Consider the following 26,309-nt stretch of genomic DNA (forward strand, 5'->3'; position numbering starts at 1 on the left):
CTTCTCTTCTCCAGACTGAACAGCCCCAACTCCTTCAGTCTGTCCTCATAGGAGAGGTGCTCCAGCCCTCTGCTCATCCTCCTGGCCCTTCTCTGGACACCTTCCAGCAAAAATGTTGGGAAAAAAAGGGCAATGAATTCCTGCTGTCCGTGGTTCCTTGCTGTGCGCTGAGGAGGCTGAAATGCACCGCTTCCCTTCTAACTGTGGTGTTTGCTAGAGCTGCTTTGTACAGTTTGCTTCCCTCAGTACAAGGTACAAACCACTGTGTGCTTCACCCTGGTAGAATTTACACATTTTTAATGAAAAAAAAAAACAGTTTCTGTAGTTACAGAAACCCAGACAGTTAAGTGATGGCTGGAGCACGTCTATGAAGCCAGGCTCAGAGCGTTGGGGTTGTTCAGCCTGGAGAAGGAGAGGCTCCAGGGAGACCTTACAGCAGCATTTCAGCGTCTGAAGGAGACCTGTAAAAAGGCTGGGGAGGGCCTGTTCAGAAGTGCTTGTAGAGATAGGATGAGAGGCAATGGTTTTAAACTGGAGCAAGGTAGATTTAGGCTAGGCATAAGGAGGAAGCTTTTTGCAATGAGGCTAGTGAAATACTGGAACAGGTTGCCCAGAGCTGTGGTGGAGACCCCATCACTGGAGACGTTCAACGTCAAACTCGATGGTGCCCTGAGCAGCCTGATCTAGTTCAAGATGTCCTTGCTCACTGCAACAGGGATAGACAAGATAGGGTCCCTTCCAACCTGCTGCCTTCTGTCATTCTGTGCTGTTCAGGGGTACAACAATGAGAAATGCAACTTTTTCCATATGAAAGTTAGGGTACCACAGCTGTGAACCCAGCGTGTTAACAAAATGCAGTGTGGACAGCACTAGGGTATAGGTCATCTCTCATTAGGTCATCTCTCATTAGGTCATCTCTCATTAGGCTGTTTGCAGAATGAGGAATCTTCAGAATTAGAAATCAGCTTAAAATTACTTTAAATAAATGGCTCAGATGCTGCAAACAGCATCAGTCTGATTTGGGACTGTCTAAAATGAAGATTAAGATACAGATCTCGCATACATGGAAGGGTTTGCATGGGATTCTGCTCTGCCTGATTCAGCACTACATTGGGTTTACCACAGGCAGATTTTTTGAAGGCTTTAAATCTTGGGATTTGTTTTCTTATCTTGATACCCTAGTTAAGCCTCCTAGAGTTTAATCCTAAAGGGATCAAAGTAATAATTGGTAATTTCCTAGAATACCAACTCATTAAAGTACTTAGAAACACTGAAGGGCTTCCACTTTTCCGTTTAATGGGTACCCGCTCACGAAGGTCTTCCATCAAACTTCTGAAAGCCAGGAAACAACAGAAAATAAATAATAAAACCCAAAACCAGTAGTTATGTGAATAGAAGAACTGGCAAAGCCTCATGTCCTGTGGATTTGAGATGTTTCCCAGACCTTCTCCCTGAAACCAAGTCCCCCCAAAGGGCAGTAAGTACGGGGTGCATGAGCTGAGAGTGACGTGGACGTTTGCAGCCAGGTTAGGAGGCTGTGGTGAGGGGCTGGATAGCTGCCACCAAGCACTGTGTAGATCACTGGCAGCTTTCCCTCGCTGAAGGTTTTGTTGAGGTTTGTTTTCTTTTTTCCTGATGTTACCCTGGCTGGTGATGGAGCTTGATGGAGCTTAATTATCTCTGAGAAGCCTTCTCCCTCTGTCAAGTTTGCTGGGAGCTGACTGATAGGGACTGGCAGTGCAACTGCACCTCATTTCCATATGAAGTCAGGAAACAAAGTGCTCAGGAGTATTAATTTTGATTGTGTGTCCACTGGCACGGTCAGCACTTACAAGCAGTGCTGAAAAACATGAGACACTACAGCTTTTCCCCAGCAGTCTGCTTGCATATGATTGTAAGGCTCTGGATGATCTTCCAGATGACTTTATTGTCAGGTGTAGCTTGCCAGGTCTGTTTCTTCATAATCCAGCCATTAATGGTCCACCAGTCTTGAGGAAGTCTTATTATTTATTTTCTGTACTAAATAGTTCATTATGGAAGACTGATCATAGTATCACAGTATCAGTCAGGGTTGGAAGGGACCACAAGGATCACCTAGTTCCAACCCCCCTGCCACGGACAGGGACACCCCACACTAGATCAGCCTGGCCAGAGCCTCATCCAGCCTGGGCTTAAACACCTCCAGGGATGGGGCCCCAACCACCTCCCTGGACAACCCATTCCAGGGCTTCACCACTCTCATGGGGAAGAACTTCCTCCTCACCTCCAGCCTGAATCTCCCCACCTCCAGCTTCATTCCATTCCCCCTAGCCCTATCACTACCTGAGATCCTGAGCAGTCCCTCCCCAGCCTTCCTGTAGGCCCCCTTCAGATACTGGAAGGCCACAATGAGGTCACCTCGGAGCCTTCTCTTCTCCAGACTGAACAGCCCCAACTTCTTCAGTCTGTCCTAACAGGAGAGGTGCTCCAGCCCTCTGATCATCCTCCTGGCCCTTCTCTGGGCACCTTCCAGCACCTCCACATCCCTCTTGTAATAGGGGCTCTAGAACTGGAGGCAGTACTCCAGGTGGGGTCTCACCAGAACTGAGTAGAGGGGGAGGATCACCTCCCTTGACCTGCTGGCCACACTTCTCTTGATGCAGCCCAGGATCTGATTGGCTTTGCAGGCTGCAAGTGCACACTGAGAGCTCCTGTTGAGCTTCTTGTCCACCAGCACCCCCAAGTCTCTCTCCTCAGGGCTGCTTTCCAGCCTGTCACTGCCCAGCCTGTATTTGTGTCTGGGATTGCCTCGACCCAGATGCAGGACCCTGCACTTGCTCTTATTGAACCTCATGAGGTTGACTTGAGCCCACCTCTCCAGCATGTCCAGGTCCCTCTGGATGGCCTCCCTTCCTTGATAAATGAGACAAAGTCACCCTGTCTGTGCAGTGCAGCATATCTTCAGATAGGGTGAAAATCCCAGAAGCAGAACCTGTGACATAAAGGCCTCTAGGGAAGCCCTCTTGTTTTCTCCAAGCCTTGTCTAGCTGCTTGCAATTCATGCTGTGATTTTAATTCTTTGTTTTCCTTGGAAAAGAAAAAGACAACTTTTGAGGGGAACTTGTCACAGGGAAACAAATTAATTGTAATTTTTGTTTAAAAAAAAGGGGGGGGGAGGGGGAGTGTGTCACTAAATTGTGGCAATTGTAAGGCAAGTGGAGAGAAGCCAGACCCCTTAACATTTCAGTGTTTTTTTGTAGGTCCTACCCTTGCATGCCTGTTTTGCAATAATAGATAGAGAGAAGTTTCCAGGTTACCCTACTGTTGGCAGGCAGTGGTTTAAAATCCCACATTTTGCTAAGCTTGAGAAATCCCTGTTTGGAGGAGAAGAGCTTTTTAAGTTTTTTTTTGGCATTCGTGTGCCTTGTGCCAGAAAATAGGTTGTTAGGTAACTGTACCTCTTTGAGTCTCCTTCTCCCTTGACATGTGGGGGTTTTGGACAGTTTAGGAATAAAAGGATTTTAATAACAGAATCACAGAATGTTAGGGGCTGGAAGGGACCTCGAAAGATTATCCAGTCCATCCTCCCTGCCAGAGCAGGATCAACTATACCAGCTCACACAGGTACATATCCAGGTGGGTTTTGAAGATCTCCAGAGTGGGAGACTCCACATCCCCCCTGGGCAGCCTGTTCCAGTGTTCTGTCACCCTCACAGTGGAAAAATGTTTCCTTTTGTGTGGCCTGCAGGAGCAGGGAGGTCATTCTGCCCCTGTACACTGCACTGGTTAGGCCACACCTCGAGTCCTGTGTCCAGTTCTGGGCCCCCCTCAGTTTAGGAAGGAGGTTGACTTGCAGGGACGTGTCCAGAGAATGGCAACAAAGTTGGTGAGGGGTTTGGAACACAGCCCTATGAGGAGAGGCTGAGGGAGCTGGGGCTGCTTAGCCTGGAGAGGAGGGGACTCAGGGGTGACCTTATTGCTCTCTACAACTACCTGAAGGGAGGTTGTAGACAGGCAGAGGTTGGTCTCTTCTCCCAGGCAGCCAGCACCAGAACAAGAGGACACAGTCTCAGGCTGTGCCAGGGGAGGTTTAGGCTGGAGGTTAGGAGGAAGTTCTACACAGAGAGAGTGATTGCCCATTGGAATGGGCTGCCTGGGGAGGTGGTGGAGTCACCATCACTGGAGGTGTTCAGGAGGAGACTTGATGGGGTGCTTGGTGCCATGGGTTAGTTGTTTAGGTGGGTTGGATTGGTTGATGGGTTGGATGCGATGACCTTGAGGGTCTCATCCAACCTGGTTTATTCTATTCTATCTATTCTATACCTCAACTTCCACCCATTGCCCCTTGTCCTGTCATTGGGCGTCACCCAGCAGAACCTGGCTCCATCCTCTTGGCACTCACCCTTTGCATATTTATAAACATTAATGAGGTCACCCCTCAATCCTCCTCTCCAAGCTGAAGTGCCCCAAGAGCCCCAGCTCCTTCAGTCTCTCCTCATAAGGGAGATGTTCCACTCCCCTAATCATTTTTGTGGCTCTGTGCTGGACTTATTGAAGCAATTCCCGAGGTCCTTTCTGAGCTGAGGGGCAAAGAACTGGACACAATATTCCAGGTGGTGCTCCAAAACTTCGTGTGTCAAATCTGTATTTACAAAGTTGAATAATGGATGGTATACAGAGCATAAGATGACACTATAAGGTGTTGCTGCAGCTAAAGACCAGATAACATACACCTTATCAATCTGCTTTTACTTTGCTGTGAACTTTTCCTTCAGTCTGAAACTGTGGACCATTAGGAAGTTTGCTGGGGTAAAATCAAGAGTCCAGCACGTGCTTGGGAAAACACCAGCTTTAGCATGCTGCTTTTGCCCTATCTTATTGAAAAGTTTGGGATTCTTGTGTGTAGTAATTCATTAAGTGAATTATCTGTGGTAGTGGCTCATGAGGTGCCTTGCTTGCCGGAGAACTGGTGGTTATCACAGTCAAAGCACTAGTTTTGCTAGCCCTATTCAAAGTCCACAGTTTCTCCATTGTTGCCATTTCCTCTGTTGCACAATCTCCAGAGTTTCAGTGAGGAAGAAAACATGAGTTTGGTGTTACTTTGAGGTTATCAACAGTTACTCCAGATTTCATAGAACCATTGAGGCTGGGAAAGACCTTTAAGATCATTGAATACAACTGTAACCCAACTACCATGCTCACTAAACCTGAAGTGTCCTGAAGTGCTCCAGGAAGGAGCTCATGTAGGAAGGCTCTGCAGAGGGATCTGGACAGGCTGGATCAATGGGATAAGGTCAGTTATATGAGGTTTAATGAGGCCAATGCTGGGTGCTGCTCTTGGGTCACAACAACCACATGTAATGCTACAGACTTGGGGCAGAGTGGCTGCAAAGTTGCCTGACGATAAAGGACCTGGGAGTGCTGGTTGACCACTGGCTCAGGCACCCAAGAAGGCCAACAGCATCCTGGCTTGTATCAGGAGTAGGAAAGTGATCATGCCCCTGTATTCAGCTCTGGTGAGGCTGCATCTCAAATACTGTGTTCAGTTTTGGGCCCCTCACCACAAGAAAGACATTGAGGTCCTGGAGTGTGTCCAGAGAAGGGCAACAAAGGTGATGAAGGGTATAGAGAACAATGCTTATGATCAGCAGTTGAGGGAACTGGGATTGTTTAGCCTGGAGAAGAAGAGGCTGAGGGGAGACGTCATTGCTCTCTACAACTCAAAACCTCAGGGAGATTTTGAATGCCCCTTCTCTGGAGGTGTTCAAGGCCAGGTTGGATGAGGACCTGAGCAGCCTGGTCTCGTGGAAGGTGCCCCTACCCATGGCAGGGAGATTGGAACTAGATGACCTTTAAGGCCCCTTCCAACCCAAACCATTCTATGAACCTACGAATCGTCCTGTTGTGGTTGTTTAAAAGAGGGAAGTAAGTCAGAGGAAGAATGGGAGAGGATGGCAATTCATTCATATGGCCACAGCTGAACTCTCAGATGATTGGATTTCAGCTGGTTGCAGCAGTCATTTATCTGCTCCTTTAGGTTAACATTTGCACTTGTGATACGTGGTGATTAGCACAAATTGGACTTCAGAACTGATAATATTTTACAAGCCTTGCAAATGTTGTGTGATTCATCTCTGCTGCTTACAGTCCAACAAGGATTCTGGAGGGAAGGAGACAGTTTTACTGGGGAACCAATAAGCTGTTCCTTCTGTTATTCCTGCCCAAGGCATATGCTGCAAGTTCAGGGTTATGCAGAGCATGGCTGCCCCTTCCCTTCCATCTGATTTTCAGCTGTGTCTGGCCATGTCTGTGGTGTTCTGTGATAATTGTCCTGGTTTATGTGCAGGAACTTTTGCAGCTGCTAGTTGCTTCTCATCCATGTGAGCTGCAAGCTACATCTGATAAAAAGTAATCTGAAAACTCTTGAGGTCATAAGGATTTTAACTTCTCCAATGCTTTATGATGACCTTTACAACCTATAACTTGCTGGGTCGGAAACCTTGACAAGACTTTGACCGCATTACCGCTCTGGATGTGATTTACAGCACTATAATTTTTATTGTGGGCGCGACCGCAGTGAAAGCACTTCTGTTGCCAGGTGCTCAGTCTCATTAAATGAGTGTGGTTTTCATTTTCTGTGCTCTCAGGCATGAGAGGCAGCAGTCACTGAGGGCAAGGCTACCTGTGGGCCTTGGCAAGGGCAAGATGTTGTGCGATCGATGTGGTCCTGCCAGGTGGATGGGAAAACTCGGGTCTGATGGAGCTGCTAAAGACGGTGCTTTAGAATAGAATAGAATAGAATAGAGCAGGTTGGAAGAGACCTTCAAGATCATCGTGTCCAGCCCATCAACCAATCCAACCCACCTAAACAACTAACCCATGGCACCAAGCACCCCATCAAGTCTCCTCCTGAACACCTCCAATGATGGTGACTCCACCACCTCCCCAGGCAGCCCATTCCAATGGGCAATCACTCTCTCTGTACAGAACTTCTTCCTAGCATCCAGCCTAAACCTCCCCTGGCGCAGCCTGAGACTGTGTCCTCTTGTTCTGGTGCTGGTTGCCTGGGAGAAGAGACCAACCTCTGCCTGTCTACAACCTCCCTTCAGGTAGTTGTAGAGAGCAATAAGGTCACCCCTGAGTCTCCTCTTCTCCAGGCTAAGCAACGCCAGATCCCTCAGCCTCTCCTCACAGGGCTGTGTTCCAAACCCCTCACCAACTTTGTTGCCCTTCTCTGGACTCGTTCCAGCAAGTCAATCTCCTTCCTAAACTGAGGGGCCCAGAACTGGACACAGGACTCGAGGTATGGCCTAAGCAGTGCAGTGTACAGGGGCAGAATGACCTCCCTGCTCCTGCTGGCCACACTGTTCCTGATGCAGGCCAGGATGCCATTGGCCCTCCTGGCTGCCTGGGCACACTGCAGGCTCATGTTCAGCCTACCATCAACCAGTACCCCCAGGTCCCTCTCTACCTGGCCACTCTCCAGCCACTCTGTGCCATCTGGGGCAGAGACAGAGGAATTTGTTGGATGTTAGGAAATCAAGTGAGTTGTTTTAAACTCTCTACAGAGAGATGAATGACTCCTTCAGTAGTTCTGTCATTGCTGAGGTCAAATAAAGAGCAGCAGTTGCCCTGTCTTAGCACAAAACAGAAAATAGAGAATGTGGGGGAAAAAAAAAGCCCAGGTCTTGGGTCTGTGCTCCTTCCTCCTGAGCAGGATATGGGACCCAGAATCAATGTCAGGGGCACTTTGGCTTAACCATAGCATGTATGAAAGCTGATGAATGCAACCCACCCCTCACTGCTTGCCAGCATACACAACTTCACCAGAGGACTTGCTGCTGTGGTTCCTGGCATTTTTACAGCTGTTGTAGGCCTTGTTAGAACCTTGAGTGCAGCACAAGGACAGGTCTTCAGGAGAGGCTCTGCCATCTTCTCAGCCAGTGGGTTTCTGGGTGCTGCTGGCATGGGGAAGAGAGTGGCTAGCATTCAAAGCCTAAGGAAAATCAGGGCCTCATGCTGGGGTAAAAAATCCTGCAAGTCATTGTGACAGGAGTCTGGATCTGTGTCAATACTCCTGGGCATGGAATCAGGGCAGGCACTGGATTGGAAGAGACCTCTAGAGGTCATCTAGTCTAACCCCCCTTGCATGTGCCCGAACGTTTAGTTAGAGGTGGAAGACCTTTAAGGTGATGCCATGGTGATGTTGAGGAGAGAGAAAAAACAGGAGGATGGATCCTCAGACTGCCCTAAGTGGGGAGCAGAGCACTAGGGTGCTGAGGGCAAGGAGGTCTGGTGTCCCACGAGGCAGTGCCCTTCCTGCCAAAAGGTCTGCAGAGCTCCCAGTGGGGCTTTGCTAATCTGACATGAGGGTGCAGTAAATGGGAAAAGATCTGATTTTGTGTTTGACTGGGTGGAAAGAGAGGCTTCCACAGAGCCAACCTGATGGTGGTGAGCACATCTGAGCTGCTGCCTCAGCCTCACAGCAAGCCAGGAGTGAGCTGTGGCATGGCAACAAGGAGCTGGCACGTGTGGCTCCACAGAGCCGCTGGGCCTCACTCTGTCTCCATCTGCCTACTCAGCCACTTTTAAATATGGCTGATGGCACCTCAGGGCTGGGCTGAGTGGGCATCAGCCAGCTTTGGTGCGCTGAGAAGAGCAGGAGCCATCTGACAGCCCACTCCACACCACTGTTGATGACACCAAGAGGAAATATGAGGAGGTTTTTGGACAAAAGGACCATTCTGCATGCAGGCAAGCTGGCTGGAGCTTTTTAAGCCAACCATCACTTGCCTCCACAGCATGAATGGCCATGAAAGAGGGTTAAGAGGAACCTTAGCCCAGCACAGCCCCAGAAAACACAAGGTCAGCAGCCAGGCACCCCTGCCACCATGGCAGCCTGTGGCTGGACCCTGCTGCTTGAAAGCAGGCCAGGCATCAATGATAAAAGAGAGTGAAGTCTCTGAGGAGGCATCCTCCAGGACAGTGCACAGGGGCCAAGCAGGGTGGGGATGGACATGCCTGGGATCTGACCAATGATCTGGGCTCTTCTCCCAGCAGTGGTGCAGGCTTTTTATCCACCTGGGTGGGGGACACTGGCACATGCGATCCTGCATGAGTCTCCTGAGCTGCCTTACTTTTAGGGGGTGGCTCAAAGCACCAGAGCCTGGCCTGTGCCAGAAAGTGGCACTAGCATTACGTCTGATGCCTTTTCTTAGTGATGGACTGAGGTGAAGGACAGGGTGGCTATCCTGAAGGCAGACACTGTAGAGCCAAGCTCTGGTGAGCAAAAGCTTTCCTGCTGGCTTCTGCATGAATCCACTGCTCACCCTGGCAGACCTTGGTGGCACTGGCATGTGCAGGCAGAGCTGCTCACAGGGAAAATGGGATTTCTGGGGACTCTGTAGTGCATTATGGGCCCATAGTCACAACACTGGTGCAGAAGATGGGCAGGTGTTTACCTCTGCTTTTCACATATAGGCTTGCTGCAGTGCTTGGAAGCTCCCCAGCGTGCACATGCAATATCGCAAGGGAACTGGTGACTGTTTTTTATTTCATTTCACAGCTTTGGCTGGGTGCAGCTGCATTTGGGGAAATGCAGTGGAGGCTTCATTCTGTGCCTGACACAGAGATGCAGAGCTCTGCATATGCTCGGAAACTGTTCAGCAGCAAGAAGTGATTGCTGCCCTTCCCAAACTTATCCTTTCTCTTGCTTTCATTGTAGTCATTGTTTATTCTTTCAGAGTGATTTTCATGAACATCATTGCTACCCTGCTGAAGCAAAAGCTTAATGCCTTTGAAATGAGCAGCTGAGTAGGAGTGAGTCACCCTTGTTCCAGTAAGGAAGCCCCTTCAGGAAGCCTCTCTAGCAATGATGTCCTGTGCAGCCCTGATCTGCCGCTGAGCTATTCAGCTTTAACAATGCTGACAGTGTGTAATACTGCCCCGGAAACCTTCAGAGATTGCTTGTCAGACACAGCCAATGTCTCCTGTGCCCAGGCAGCAGTTAATCTAGCAGCAGACAAGAAAGCCAAGGGAAAGGAGGTACCCTCTTGACTGTAAATGGCAGGGGACCAAAAGGTGCTGGAATCGTTTCAGGAGCACCGGTGGCAACCTTGGAACACAGTCACTGATAAAAGGATCTTAAAGTCAGCTGAAAATCTGAGCTGCTAAAAACAATAGTGCTGCTGTAGGTGGCCTGGGGAGAGGGGAGGCTTCAAGGGCAGATTAAAAGCATGAGAGCACAGCGAAACTAATGTGGAGGCTGCCACAGGGGAGTCAGCTTTTGAGTGATGCACAAAGCCTGTAATGGAAAGTGCACGGTATCCCACAAACCTGTGGCCCTGGAATGATACACATTTTTCAAGGCAGAGAAAGTGAGCAAGTGCATTTGCCATTAATTTTTGATTGCAATGGAGTGCTGTGTAGTGATAGGTAGATTCTGCTGCATAGGCTCTCTGCAGCAGGGGATGGCCCACTGACAACCTTCTCTCTGATAAGGCTATTGCAAGAGGAGTGTGAAGGAAAAGGACTGGAAAATATTTCCAAAGCATTACTAGAATGCCACAAAAAATTACACATCACTACACAAACTGAGCATTTCCAGTGAACTGCTCTGCTGCTGTTGAGTTAGAGATTTTTGACCTGCATTTTGCTTTCTTTGGGTACAAGAAGATTGTACATCTTGTGCTCCAGAAGGTATTGTGTCCATGATTTATGCTGGAGCCCAAGATGCAACCCTCCAGGATGAGGTAGGGCTACTGGGCTTGTCTGGCACTCAGGGAATGTGGATTCAGTTTCCTGAGCATAGCCCTCCTGTGTGCCCAGTTAAGCAGCGTGGATCAGATTTGCTGAGGGTCTGAGCTTCTGTTGAAGCATTGCTGATTTCAGAGGGAGTGTGCTGGAGGGTTCAGTCCTCCAAATTGGATTTCTGCTTTCATTCTCTTTTCTTGTCACTCCCCTCCTTTCTCCCTTAGTCTGACTACTTGTATTTGGGCTGCAAAAATCTTTGGTATCTAGTGTCTGGGAGACACAAGAGGACTGTCATCTTATTTAGCTAGTACTGCATGCAGTCCAAGGTAGTGGAGGGAAGAAGAGGGAGCCTGAGGTATTGAGGATACCCAGGCTACTGGTCCCAGCCTCCAGCTGGCTCCTAGCTCAGTTGGGTGTGTAACTGTGACATGGCCTCTCTGCCAACTTGATAGTCTTCCCACAGGTAATGGGTGAGACCAATGCAAGCTGCCGATAGGACACATCCTTGCAAAGCCCTGTGAGTCTCTTCTAGCCTAGAAAATGTTGCTCCTGGTGGGTTACACAGAACTCAGTGGACAGCCCAGCTTGCACACAGCAGTCTGAATTTGGGCAGTGTGAGCTCACTTGGACTCAGGTTGTGGAAGCAGGATGTGGATAGCTGCTATATTGAAGGGGGTGCCCAAACTGGTGTTCCTGCCCTCACCAGCACAGGGAATAGAATAGAATAGAATAGAATAGAATAGAATAGAATAGAATAGAATAGAATAGAATAGAATAGGAATAAACCAGGTTGGAAGAGACCTTCAAGATCATCGTGTCCAACCCATCAACCAATCCAACCCACCTAAACAACTAACCCATGGCACCAAGCACCCCAGCAAGTCTCCTCCTGAACACCTCCAGTGATGGTGACTCCACCACCTCCGCGGGCAGCCCATTCCAATGGGCAATCACTCTCTCTGTGTAGAACATCTTCCTAACATCCAGCCTAAACCTCCCCTGGCACAGCCTGAGACTGTGTCCTCTTGTTCTGGTGCTGGTTGCCTGGGAGAAGAGACCAACCTCTGCCTGTCTACAACCTCCCTTCAGGTAGTTGTAGAGAGCAATAAGGTCACCCCTGAGTCTCCTCTTCTCCAGGGTAAGCAACCCCAGCTCCCTCAGTCTCTCCTCATAGGGCTTATGAAATACTCCAGCCCTGTGCCCCTCTGCCCCTCCAGACAAGAGACTGCTAAGATTTTAAATGAGATGTTAAGATCCTAAATGAGAATGAAACAATCTGGATAGTTTTGGGACAACAAAAGGACAAAGGATATTCTGGCACCAGAGGAAGAGAAAAAAGAAACTAGCTTCCAAGGATTCAAGGATTCCTGAAGCACAGTGACATAGAAAGAAGGAGATTCTGTTTATGGAGGAAGTGAGAAAGGAGATTAGAATGGGGAAGGAGAAACAGCTCACCAAGGAGAGCTTGCCCTTTGGGGCAGAGCAAAGAGGTAGGTCTGCTTCCTGGGGAACTCATTTTCCAGAACCAGAAACCACTGCCTGTGGCTGCACTGCCTGTGGCACTGGTGAGCTGCTCATTGTGGGTCAGGGTGTGAGGAGGCCCGTGAGTGTACTTGGCCATAGAACCATTTAGGCTGGAAAAAGGCCATTAAGATCATCCATTTAAGTCAAACCATTATCTGTCTACCAAGTCTGGTGCTAAACCATGTCCCTTAGCCTGACATCCCTGCATCTTTTAAGCACTTCCAGGGACTGGGATTCAACCACCTCCCTGAGGCAGCCCATTTGTGATTAATCACTCCTTCAGTGAAGAAGTTTCTTCTAATATCCAATCTAAATCTTCCCTGGTGCAGCACAGACACACAGACAGATCTGTTTCCTTTCCTTCCCCTGGGGGGGGTCAAGTAAGGATGTTTTTCAAGTGTTGAATCTGTTCATTCTTGCAGAGATCAACTTCCTTGGAAAGTAAAAGATATGGCCAGGAAATGGACAACCTAAGACTTAGAGTGTGTCTTGGAAACTGGAAAATGTCCCATGTGTTTTGTTCCTGCTGCTTGTGGGAACCAGGAGAAGCTGGCTGGGTCTGTGGCATTGTCCTGGCTACAGATCAGCTCATCTCTCAGACCTTCAGCCAAGCACAGCATGTTAGTGCTGTCCCTGCAGCCCTCATCTCCCTGCCAGCTCTCAAAGAAATTCCTTTTGTCATTTCACAAGGTCTTAGAGCATCATCCCCATACTGCTGAGCTGCTGGTAGCTTTGGACACTGTATCTAATAGGCTGACAGCATGGTAGCTGCAGTGATGGTATCCTCAACGGGCTGCAAATCCCATCTTGACCAAGCAGGCTGATAGTTCAGCTTCTCTGCACCAGCAATAAGCATGAGATTGCTGCAGGGGACAGAGCTGAATTGAGGAAGGAAAACTAGCAGCAGTGACCAGAGTGCTGTGCAGATACCTGATCTGTCTTGGGCAACCAAGCCAAGGGCACCAGGAGCTGCCCAGCTGCAGCAGGGTACCTTCTTCTGTCTTCTTCATGGCCACAACCTTAGAGAGAGGTAGGGAGGTGGAAAAGTAGGTGCTGTGGCTTTGTTTATCCTGACTGTCTCCAACGGGCTTGCTATAACTCCCTTCCTTTCTCTGCCCTGCAGGTGATGCTTTGTTTTTTAACTTTGAAAATCTCACTGTGCTTGAGTTCAGAACGGCAGCCAATGCTACAGATGCAACAGCAGGGGCAGGGCAGAAGGTCCCCTAGGTGTCTGTGACTGATGAAGGGAATCTTTTTCCATTTCTTACCTTTTCCACTCCTTTCCATAAAGATAGGCACCTTCCTCTGTTTTGCTCTCTTTCCTCTCCTGGACACTAAGCACTAGAAGAAGCCTTTGTATTGAACAAGGCTGAAACTGCTGTAGCGGCTGGGATAGAGCTATCTCCTGTCAGCACTAATACACCTGATACTTGTCTGGTTTGGACTTGGGTGAATGGGCATGCAGAAAGCCCCTTCAGTATCATGCAGGTAATGCCATCACCTGCAGGGCTTCAGGTGCTGCTGCCATGGTGGGAGTGGACGAGGACATCAGCAGCAGTAATAAAGTGTTACAGAAGTAGTGCCTATTGTGTATTATGTCACAGATTTCCTGCACAAGGCCAGAACTAATTTGCAGTTGAGCAGTGGAGGAGCTGTCTGCAGGCAGCTGGGATTCAGGGGTGACTCAGCTCTCTGAGCATGTGTTCCCTCAGATCTAGTCATTTCCCTCCTCCTGCTTGACTTTTCTATCTTACAAAAATATTTGAAGAGCTAACTGGAAGTGTGTGCTCGAGGCTACGATAGAGGGTATGGGTTTCTATGAACATCCTGGGTTTTCTCTGGAGAGAAGTGATATGGAAAGTTAAAAAAAAGAAAAAAAAGGATAAGTTTTATTCTTTGTTTTCCTTTGTGGGGTAAGATTTACCACAGTATTAAAGGACAGATATGGAAGCTTGCCAGTAGAGAACTGAAACAAAATGTAACCTCGTTATTGATGATGCCATTTCTCAGATGGGAAGCACTGAAAGGCATTCCCAAGCCTGCTCCTTACCTATCATGTATTCAGAGTCAGACCCATATGGGAGCACAGATAAGCTGATCTCCCTCCACCTGTGTTCCTGCAGTACCAATGTTCCTTCATTTGCCTGTGTTTTCCTGGCATTTTGGGCTGAGGTGCTCTAGAGCTCTGCCCCAGGCAGTTAGTATGAAACTTATCTGTCCTTCCAGGGGAAGATCAGGGAAAGCAGTGGGAAAATTTAAACACATTGATTTCTTTCCACACCTTCTCTGGGCAGACAGGCAGCTCAGGGCATAGCCTTTGCCCTTGGCCATACCAGCTAGCAGAAGTTTTCTAAGCCAGAGTCTTTCAGTGTGGAAAGGCAGTGAGGTAAGAACGTAGCTTGTGTGACTGCAGAGGAGACAGTTACTGGTCTTGAAAACCACCTTTTGATGGCCAGTGTGATTTTTCACAGGAGCTGGCTCCTTAGAGACTTTCATAGCAGGTAATAATATGTCCCTGTCCAAGGAGTACAAATGAGCATTCAGGACCTATAAGGTGTCCCCTTCCTGCAGGTTAGGAAGAATTTGATGGCTGCTGTAGCACATCCCAGCATCTCAGTGGGGATGTTCCACTGATCTTTGCTCCAGCAGAATTAATATTTGCTGCTTCTATTTCGAGATGAATAAGAAATTCCGGCAGCTGCCATCTCAGAGGAGTACTGCAGAAGGGTATGGTTCGGATCCAGGGTTGTGCTGAGCTCCTGGGATTGCCAGGCAAAGCATCTCTCTATTAATGATGACATTTTAAAAAACACTCCAAAGGTTTGAGCTGGGTCCCGCTGGGCCTCGTGCCACAGATCTTAATGGCTCTGTGGCTGATCTTTTAATCTCTAATGCACCTGTGCAAACTTGACAGTTTATTGCAATTTCATGCTTTTTGGAAACCATCTCACGCTAATGCCATCGGAGAGAGTGATTCTTTAAGGTCATTAGTGTAGGACATAGCAAATAAATAGTAAGAGAAAACAATCTGTAAATGTCATATTTACTTAACACACAAAGTAGTTCCTGAAGAGCAGTTAGCCTTATGTCTAGAGACAGCATGAAAATTACATTCTCCGGCTTAAAAGTGCGGGGCCGTTGCAAGCGAGAAGAGGATAACATGGTTGTTAGCTTCCTCTGCTCTGTTCCCTGTCTCCTCATTGTTCCCTGTGCACCCATCTGTTTGACTTACCAATATCTTTGGGCTGCAGACCAGGACTAAAGGCCTAACCAGAACCTTCTGGTTCTGCTGCTGCGCTTTGTTAACAGCGTTTTTCACCCTGAGCGTAAGTAATACTGTTTAGCTGATATTCCTAATAAAAGGATTTGGGGTAAATGGGGAGAGTTATCCCTTCCTCCACATCAGGAAAAAGGACACAGGCCCAGAAATGTCACTTGATGTAAATGCTCTCCCAATAAAAACAAGCGGAATCAGATGAAACCTTTACCATTTGAATCATGTCTGTTCTCTCAATAAATACACTTGGGATCTTCTCTCCCTCTACTATCATAGTATCATAGAATCATAGTATCATAGTATCAGTCAGGGTTGGAAGGGACCACAAGGATCATCTAGTTCCAACCCCCCTGCCATGGGCAGGGACACCCCACACTACATCAGGCTGGCCAGAGCCTCATCCAGCCTGGGCTTAAACACCTCCAGGGACAGGGCCCCAACCACCTCCCTGGACAACCCATTCCAGGGCTTCACCACTCTCATGGTGAAGAACTTCTTCCTCACCTCCAGCCTGAATCTCCCCACCTCCAGCTTCATTCCCTTCCCCCTAGTCCTATCACTACCTGAGATCCTGAGCAGTCCCTCCCCAGCCTTCCTGTAGCCCCCTTCAGATACTGGAAGGCCACAATGAGGTCACCTGGGAGCCTTCTCTTCTGCAGACTGAACAGCCCCAACTCCTTCAGTCTGTCCTCATAGGAGAGGTGCTCCAGCCCTCTGATCATCCTCCTGGCCCTTCTCTGGACACCTTCCAGTACCTCCAGATCCCTCTTGTAATAGGGGCTCCACTATGTCGTAGTGAGACCATGCCTGGAATTCTGTGTCCAACTTTGGGCTCACCAGTTCAAGAGAGACAGAGACCTGCTGGAGAGAATCCAACAGAGAGCCACAAGGATGATTAGGGGACTTGAGTATCTCCCCTATGAACAGAGACCGAGATCGCTGGGGCTGTTTAGTCTTGAGAAGATAAGACTGAGAGGGGATCTCATCAATGTGTATAAATATCTGAGGGGTGGGTGTCAAGTGGAGTGGGACAATCTTTTTCCCTTGGTGCCCAGTAACAAGACAAGGAACAACAGATACCAACTAGAACAGAGAAGGTATCACCTCAACATGAGGAGAAACTTCTTTACAGTGAGGGTGATGGAGCACTGGAAGAGGCTGCCCAGAGAGATTGTGGAGTGTCCATCTCTGGAGACTTTCAAGACCCCCCTAGATGCATTCCTGTGCAGAATGCCCTAAGTGATCCTGCTTTGGCAGTGGGGGGGTTGGACTTGATGGTCTCTGGAGGTCTCTTGCAACCTCTAATGTTGTATGATTCTATGAAACTGACTTCCATGTTTGCCAGGGTTTTGCTTGTGAAGGCATGGCTACAAATGGGCATTAGGGCAGGAAGAGCAGTAGAAAGACATAGATATTCCCTTTGCTAGGGACTAGATAGAATGAACAAGAGGAATGTAGGTGAGGCGACTGTAAGGCTTCTGCCCTCCTGCATCCTGGTCAGCTCTGCCTTACAGGGTGCATTTGCTATGCAGTGTGATGAGAAGGGCTGGCCATCCAGCCCAACCATGGCTGCATCTGCCTGCCTATTTACCACAAGTATTTTGTGGTCAGTGATACATTTTAATTTGGTCTAGGAAAAAAGCTTGCCTTTAGGGGGTCCTCTGGCTGCCTTAAAGAGCATCTTTGAAGATCAGAATAGTGGTGTCAACACTGCCTCAGGGTGGTTTTGCCAGTAAAACCTTCTCCTGTGGCTCATGTCCACAGAATCACAGAACTGTCAGGGCTGGAAAGGACTATTCAATATATCCATTGACAATCTGGATGAGGGCACAGACAGCACTGTCAGCACAGGGTGGAGTGGCTGACAGACCAGAAGATTGTGCTGCCATTCAGTGAGACTTGGACAGGCTGGAGAGCTGGGCAGTGAGAAATGTAATGAAATTCAACAAGGGCAAGTCTAGAGTCTTGCATCTGTGAAAGAACAACCCCAGGCATCAGTACAGGTTGGGCACTGACCTGTTGGAGAGAAATGAAGGGGAAAAGGACCTGGGGGTCCTAGTGGATGGGAGCTTGACCATGAGCCAGCAATGTGCTCTTGGGGCCAAGAAGGCCAATGTCATTCTGGGGTGTATTCTTAGGAGTGTGGTTAGTAAGTCAAGAGAGGTTCTCCTCTCCTCTGCCTTGGTGAGGCTGCATACAGAATATTGTGTCCAGTTCTGGGCCTCTCATTTCAGGGAGGACAGGGAACTGCTTGAAAGAGACCAGCACAGTGCTACAAAAATTATTAAGGGAGTGGAACATCTCCCTTGTGGGGAAAGACTGAGGGAGCTGAGGGCTCTTTAGCTCAGAGGAGACTAAGGGGTGACCTCATTAATGTTTATAAATATGTAAAGGGTGAATGTCAAGAGGATGGAGCCAGGCTGTGCCCAGTGGACAAGGGCCAATGAGTGGAAGTTGAGGCATAGGAAGTTCTGTGGAAACATGAGGAAAAAAATTTTTCACTGTGAGGGTGATGGAACACTGGAACAGGCTGCCCAGGGAGGTGGCAGAAGCCCCATCCCTGGAGGTTGTGGAGTCTCCCTCTCTGGAGATATTCAAAATTCACCTGTATGAGTTCCTGGGTGATTTGGTGTAGGTGGTCCTGCTGTGGCAGAGGGGTTGGACTGGATGATCTCTCGAGGTCCCTTCCAGCCATTAACATTCTGTGATTCTGTGACCTCAAAGATCATCCAGTTCCAACCCCCGTGCTGTGGGCAGGGACACCACACACCAGATCAGGTCCACCCTGGCCTTAAAAACTTCCAGAGATGGGGCTTCTACCACCTTCCTGAGCAACCTGTTGGTCCTGGGCAACATACTGGTCCAATCCAATGTGATAGTTTGTCACCACTGTGAAAGCAGCTGGGAGCACCTTCATCTCCTGAGGTGGATATGCAGCAAATACTCACCCTGCCCTAGCTTAAGTGTTTAAGTTCATGGATTTGTCAGCTCTCCAAAGACTGACTGTAGCCCCAAGTGGGTCACTGAAAAGACCCAAGTGTTTCTTGTTTGAATATACAGACAGTTGGACTTCCTAAGGCAGCAGGTGGCTTAAGCATGCTTGGTGTCCAAGATAAATGGGGTGAAATACACATTTCTTTACATGCAGCAGGAGCACCAGGCTATCAGCAAGCCCAAATAAGCTTCAGTAATGGATAAATATTGCAAGGCATTGTGTCACACTTGGGTTAAGCCTGACAAGAATTTCCCCAGTGCAAGATGTCAACAATTGCTGTAAGTATCTGCATTTTTTTGGCCTGCTCAAAGTATTTGTTCATTCATTCCAGAGAAAGTGAACACTGTAAATTTACATTGTACAATGTCAACGTTAGTCTGCTGGCTAGTTTGGCTTTCAGGGCAGGTTTCTTTAAATATTAGCTACATCTTTAATGGTTGCTTCATTCCTTATAGCTTTATACATTCCTTTAATTAATCTTGTAGCTCAGCAGGGCAGGAGAGGCTTGAAGTGGGGCTTTACTCCCGTTACGATGACGTCTGTTTGCTTTTATCAAGCCCAGTGACTCAGTTTCAATTGATTTGTGCATCCAGAGTTTCAGCCACGCCAGGGTATAGATGCAATTTCAAATAAAGGGAGACAAACTAAAATGAGTATAGAAATGCTGTCAGTTTTGTCATGATAGAGGGTTTGAAAAGTCAGCTTCTCTAAGGGGCTTAAAGTTTCGTCTGGTGGCAATGTGAGATGCCAGGATTTGCTGTCCAAGTGGCAGGTGCAAGATGTCAAAACCTCCTGGATGCTTAATGACCTGACACTCTGCCATAACTCACATCAGCAGTAATCCAGACATTCCCACCCAAAATCTGCAGTGGATCAGCACTAAAGGAACAGCAAGAGCTGCGTCTTCTGGAGGCAGGTTGTTTCCATTGCGCTGAGGGCTGTGCAAAGGCTGCGGCAAAATCACGACCCGTAAGCCAGCAAGGAGCACCAGCACATGCTCCCAAAGAAAGTGCTGGGAGTCTGGGCCATAAGTGTGTTTCTTAGGAGGAGGAGGGGGGATGGGACACTTATTTCTGAGCCCTGTTGGTTGCTCTGATCTGTACTTTGAAGCATGAGCTGACCCCTTGACCTTTATCAAATGTTCCATCACCACTACTTCATGCTCTGGCACAAAATGTCCTCTTTCCAGCCCATAACAACCCTTACCATTGTGCCTGCTGCAAGGGGTCAGCCTGACCCATAGTCTGTGCTGCATTGCCCTTAGCAGGGCCTTGCTTAGGCCTGCTGGGAGGCGCACTGTGCTTGGACCCTCCTCCATCACACAGCAGGGGGGCCCTGTCCCATAATCCTGTAGTGGAGCAGCTCTTTTCCTTACAGTGATATTCATAGAGTCATAGAATGTTAGGGATTGGAAGGGACCTCCAGAGATCAAGCCCAACTCCCCTGTGAAGAAAGATCACTTAGGGTAGGTCACACAGGAACATGCCCAGAGGGGTTTAGAAGATATCTAGAGAAGGAGACTCCACAACCTCTCTGGGCAAGCCCATTCCAGTGCTCAGTAAAGAACATTTTTCTCATGTTGAGATGGAATTTCCTCTGATTGAATTTATGTCCATTGCCCATCATCCTGTCACTGGCTATCACTGAAAAGACTGGCTTCATCCTCCTGACAGCCACCCTTCAGATATTTGTAGACATTGATAAGGTCCCCTCTCAGCCTTCTCCTCTCCAGGCTAAACAGCCTCAGGTCTCTCAGCCTTCCTTGTAAGAGAGGTGCTCCTATCTGTTAATCATCCTGGTAGCTGTGACTATTTTAGGCTGTGCTAAGGAGCTTGTGTGGTTTGAGGAGGAGGCCAGGCAAGTTTGTGGAGGAAAATCCATGGAGTGTCACCAGAAATGTTACAGACACTGCAGCTAACTCATGAAATCTTTGCAACAGAGTGGTTGTAGGTTGGGAGGACATTCAGGAGAGCACCATATGCAGTTGCCTTGTTCATGGAGAGACTGAGGAGCTCATCGAGGCTCTGCTTTTGCACCACCACGTCTATGGCAGCTCTGCTTGCTTCAGCAGTAGATATCCTCTGCTCTTCACCTCTGCTTCACACTGGGGCGCACCAGCCTTCGGTTGTGATGTCCACCTGCTCTTGGACAGTGCTGTCAAGCAGGTGGGACAGCTGAGCTAGGTCAAATCCCATGGATACTTTGTTATGGCTTGGGTTTTTTTTTGCTGTCTCTTCTGACGGATCCATCCCGCAAGTCAGTTTAAAATGTGGCCCCACGCTGAGCGGTGCTATGCAGAGTGTGAGGGGATGACACAGGGGGCAGGAAGGGAGGGCAGTGTTAATTGCCTGATCCAGTGTTGCTACTGATGGCTTTGTATTGTGTAACTGTGGCCTATTAGACCTGGTAGTATTGCATCCACAGGAACCTTTGCAGCTAAAACCTCAGCTGATGGCAACACCTCTCTGGTAGAGTTAGGAGAAATCTACTGAGGCGTGCTAATTGGCAGCAGCAAGTCATTTCAGAGAGTGTCCCATGGCTCCAAATATTCCACATCAATCCTACCCAGCCTGTGAACACATTGCTTTCCTGTGGCAATCAATCCTGCAGGCTGCTGGAGCCGTGCTGCAGCTTTTGTAGTTGTACAGGTACAGATCTGAAAAAAAATAATAATTCCTCCTTCTCACAGTTCACATTGATGAAGCTAACAAAACTCTCCCCAGCACAGCCACTACTGGCATTCTTCCAGCTTTGAACCCGAGCTTTTTGCAATCCCTGTGGGTAGGTTTTTTTCTTTCTTTGTTGGGGAAAAAAAAGGCGAAAGTGTATGCCTATGTATGCATGTGTATGTACGTGTACACACATCACTGCTGAGAAGGATGAAGTCCTGCCATCACAACCGTTTTAAGCAAGAAAGGGCTCTGTGCAAAGCAGAGAGCACATCAAAGAAACACTGGTATAAAATAATTGCAGCAGATTCCTTAGTGTGCTGTGACAGTTTTCCAGGAATTCAGTGCCTCCATAAATCCAGCCTGTGGATGGCAGCTGGACGGCTCAGAGCAGTGGCTCCGAGTGTGTACCTAGATCGGTAAATTTGTCCCTGTATAATGCAGAGGTTTTACAAATGCAGAGTGCAGCCCTGTGCTGCTTGTGACGTGTTGCTATGTGGCCTGGGAAGGCTGCAGTGATCAATGAACAACACGTGGCAGCAATCACATATTGATCGTGTGCCTTGTCTATTGTGTACTGCATATGTTGTCTATTGTTTACCTCCCCTTTTGCATCCTGACATCCCACAATTCATTGACCCCTTAGGGCAAAATTTCCCTTTGGAAATGCGGTAGTCTTCTGTGTTTCCAAAATCATCAGTCACCCCGGAAAAGCATGAAATAGCTCACTGAGGAAAAGCACAAATGTAGGTCTGAAGTATTCCTAACATCTGAAAACCCCAAACCAAGCAGCCGCTCGCTGGCTTGCTGCAGAATCATCGAGTCAACCAGGTTGGAAAAGACCTCAGAGATCATCAAGTGCAACCTATTACCAATACCTAACACCTCATGACAACTAAACCATGACTTCAAGTGCCACATCCAATCCTTCTTTGAATACCTCCAGGGATGAGGACTCCACCACCTCCCTGGGCAGCACATTCCAACGGCAAATTACTCTTTCCGTGAAGAACTTTCCCCTCACCTTGAGCCTAAACCTCCCCTGGCACAGCTTGAGACTGTGTCCTCTTGTTCTGGTGCTGGGTGCCTGGGAGAAGAGACCAAGCCCCAGCTGTCTACAACCTCCTTTCAGGTAGTTGTCAAGAGCAAGAAGGTCTCCCCTGAACCTCCTCTTCTCCAGGCTAAACAACCCAAACTCCCTCAGGCTCTCCTCAGGGCTTGTGCTCGAGACCTCTCCCCAGCCTCGTTGCCTGTCTCTGGGCACATTCAAGTATCTCAATATCCTTCTTAAATTGAGTCCAGAATGTAACAGCAATGGGTCTAGAGTAGGGGGACAGGGTGGGAGTTATCTTCCCAATGATATATTCTTGCTGAATTATGGGCTTAAGGCAGAGACCTCATTTTCTCCAGATGACTCTCAGGAAATATCCTCCCCATCAGCTATTATTGCCTAAATAATAGGGTGGGAAGTGCAAGAGACTTGAGCAATATCTGAGGTACTCCATAGGGCACATCCCAAGTCAGGTGTAGGGCAAGACTGTTAAGACAACTGATTATAGTGTCACTCAGTGGGCGTATACAGTTCTCTTCTTGCCCCAGAGTTATGAGGTCATGTGGAAAAAATAGAACCACTTGTTTAGAAGCAGGTAAGTTGCTGAAAAGAAGCATTACAAAGCCTCTTCCTAAGCTTGGGCTCGTCCTGTCAACATTCTTGCATAGATTTAATTTCAATAAGGGGGCCTCTCGGTCGGAAAACATGTGTACAAATGTTTGCAGGATTAGAATCTTAAATGTTAAGTTTCCAGAAAGTCCAGTCCAGGAAGGGAAAAGCCTGTCGAGGGAGAGGTCTGCTGGGATTTGGTTTATGAACAGGACATCCTGCTTAGCTCTGAGATCTTGCAGATACGATTCTAGTGAGCCTGCCGGCTTATTGTGATGGCAAAGAAAAAGAGCTCACCCTCTTGTCTGCCAAAGGCGCTCCAACCTGCCTGGGCATTGTATCGGTGCTAAACATTTGGCATTCTTTATCACCTTTCATCGCCACTGTTTACTAAGCAATGTTAAAAATGCACGGCATGTGTGCAGCTCCATGCAAGCAGACTGACATGTCTGTCATTAATTAGCAAGTTGCATGCTGTCATTTGTGTAATTAAGCTCAGAACTGATTCCATGACAGCCACAGAAGAAGGCTGCCCAGAAAGTTGGGGCAAAAGGCAAAAAGAGAGGCAGAGCTCTCAGGAGGATGTTTCCAGTTTTCCTTATGGGTCGCTGTATCTGCTTTTCCCACAAGCTGGGGTGTAGCTCAGCTTTTGCACTTGGTGTGGGAACTAGGGTGGAACTGGGACGAAGGAAAGGATGTTTGACTCTCACATAACTCTCCAGTAGGAGATAAGAGACATTCAAGACATGCTCTAGGGCAGTGATGTTGACACATCTGGTATTACTCCAGTGAGTCAATTGCAACAAAGAAGCTTTAGAAAGCTGCTTTGTTATTCTAGCCTCGGATGCTGGTGCTCAGCAAAAAGCACTGAAGGGCTAACTGCCAGTGGGTGCCTGAAACTGTCCCCTGCTTTTAGCCGGAGTTGCAGTACTTCAGCACCTCAAGCTACTTAATTAAATGGTGCCAGGGCACATTCCCAGACATTAAGACTGAGTCATCTACACTGTTAAATTGTAAGGATGTCCAAAGCACATCTGCGGTCCTTCAGATATTTCCCAGGCATGGTTTGGAAGCCAGTGGGGCCTGGAGACTATTCATGGTGGACATTTGAGACAAACTGCCTTGTTTTGGCAAAAAGGAAAGTTCAGTAGTCTGGAGGCGGAGTATCTCATTCTAGATGGCATGTCTGATACGCTGTTATGGACATAACCTGGGTGTCACCAGCTACCTATCCTTAGGATCAAAGGCTCTTTTATTTACAGAGGGGTTATGATGGATTGTGTAGTGCTTTAAAGGTCAGTGCTGGAGCTGGCTGTTCAACTAAATATAAACTAGTGTAGCTTACTGAGAGCTGGTAAGGAAGGAGATGGGTAAACTCACTTGTCTAGTTGCTTCCTCATACATGAAGGAAGGAAGAGTCTGAATTAGAAATGGGTATGATGTGTTTACCTGTGTTTCCTTCTGGCTGCACCACTGACAAGGTTAACTTTTTACCTTGTTTTATTCCTGCTATGTCTTTTATTCACATCATTCCTTCACGTGGCCCCCCACAAACTGGTGCTGCATCTCCTACTTTTTTGGATATTACAGAGAGTCTCAAGCCCACCCTGTTCCCAGTGGATAATGTGTGCACGTTACCAGGAGGAATCATTCACCCAGCCGTGAATTAACAGATGAGTCCTCCAGCAGACTTTCCTCCCTACCTCATTCATCAATTTGTCACTGGCTGAATCCCCTCAGTTCATCTTTGTGCTTTTTACTGGGAGTCATATTACTTCACTTTTACCTCCTGGCCAAAGGGGAAACCAAATCAGAAACCCCAGGCAGATGACTAGCACCCACTTCATGAAACTCTCTGTGCTTCCAGTTGCTGACGTCCAGCTAGCTGCACCAGAACGAAGTGGCTCTGGGTGGGTATGGCTTTCACTTGGAAACCCCCCATTTCTAACCTTGTAAAGTATCCCTGATGGTATGTGGGGCTGCTAAAATTAAACCAGTCTCACCCCAGGAATGGGTGGGATGGTGACAGCTGCGTGGCCTTTGAATCGGTTGTTAATCCAAGGAAGGGCGCTTTAGCTCTGCCAGTCACATGTGTACACTGCTGCAGCAGTGTCTGCTGGAGATGGGATCAGCCATCCAGCCTGCTTGACAGGGATTTCTGCTCCCACTTCCCTTAGGGCTGTCTCCAGAATGGTCACAACCTCAGCTGCAGGGCCATGCATCTGGGAGGTGGCAAATCTGGGTTTAGATAGCATTTCCCTGGGCAAAAGAGCACTGCAGCCATGTGACACAAAGTGCTTGAGAGGAATAATGTTTCTTGGTTAAACCAGAGGTGTGTTGCACTGCTATGTGCCTTCTTGACTCTTCTGTAGGATTTTGCTCACTTGTCCAATCTCATTTCCCTTCTCAGTTCTCCAAAGCCATGGCCTCAGTTGTGGCTCCTCTTTTAAGTGTTTGTACTCATCCATACCTCCTTTGCTTAGATGCTCTCCTGACTTGGATAGTGCCTTGCTGCTAGTTGTCTTGTGCTGACCTCCTCCACAGCTATGAACTTGGCTCATTGACACTGAGCAGAGTCTCAGCACCCAGCCTGCTCTCCTGCCACTTGGTCTCATTACAGTCAACTCTGGGAGAGTGCTCTGAGAAAGCTAATGCAGGCATAGGTGAGCAACTCACCTTTGCTTTATAAGCTCTGAATGGAGTTTCACACAGTAAAGTAGGATGGAGCAGGTCCTACTGAGGGCACCATGTAAGAATCTCTGTTCCCAAAAGCTGATGCACCAGACAGAGGACAGATGAGAGGACAAACTGTGGTGTTGGCATAGGAGACAGGCAGCAGAGACACAGAAGGCTCAACTGTCTTCCCTAATCTCATGCAGAGTCCATAGCAAATTTGAACACCAACTCAGACTTCCTGTGTCTGGGCCCCAGCCACATAAGAACAACTTTTGGTATAATGAATGAGATTAAGCCTCAGCATGTGTGCCTTATCAGCTGGCTCTGTCTGGGATGAGGTGATGAGGCTGGATCTGGTGCCATGAAGGGTGTCCTGGAGGAATGTGGCTTGAGAACTGGTCTAGGCTGGGAGGTAGTAGGCACTGGAGGGATGCATGTGACTGGTGACAAGCAGAGTCACTTTCCTCTTTGTGTTCTCAAGTTATTTCAAGGTGACTTTGTGGCAGTTTGCAAGATTTTGAGCTCTTTTGGCTGGCTTCTGAGGCGAAACTTAGTGTCTGCCAGTGGAGACTCCAGAAGTGAAATAACATGCCTGACAGCAAACCTCACGAGACAGATCCTCTGTGGGTATAAATCACCACCATTCCCTTGGTCCCATTTAGAGCTATACTGGCTTACAGCTCAAGCTCCCAGCCATCCTCCCAGTGGGTAAGAAGCACTAGAACAAATTCAGGTATAGTTGCTTCTCACAGAAGGAAAAAAAAAGCTTGCTTAGTG

This window comes from Melanerpes formicivorus, unplaced genomic scaffold (genome assembly GCF_026170545.1).
Source record: "Melanerpes formicivorus ecotype bairdi unplaced genomic scaffold, bMelFor1.0.p_v2 SCAF_30, whole genome shotgun sequence".
In the NCBI taxonomy this organism is placed as follows: domain Eukaryota; kingdom Metazoa; phylum Chordata; class Aves; order Piciformes; family Picidae; genus Melanerpes; species Melanerpes formicivorus.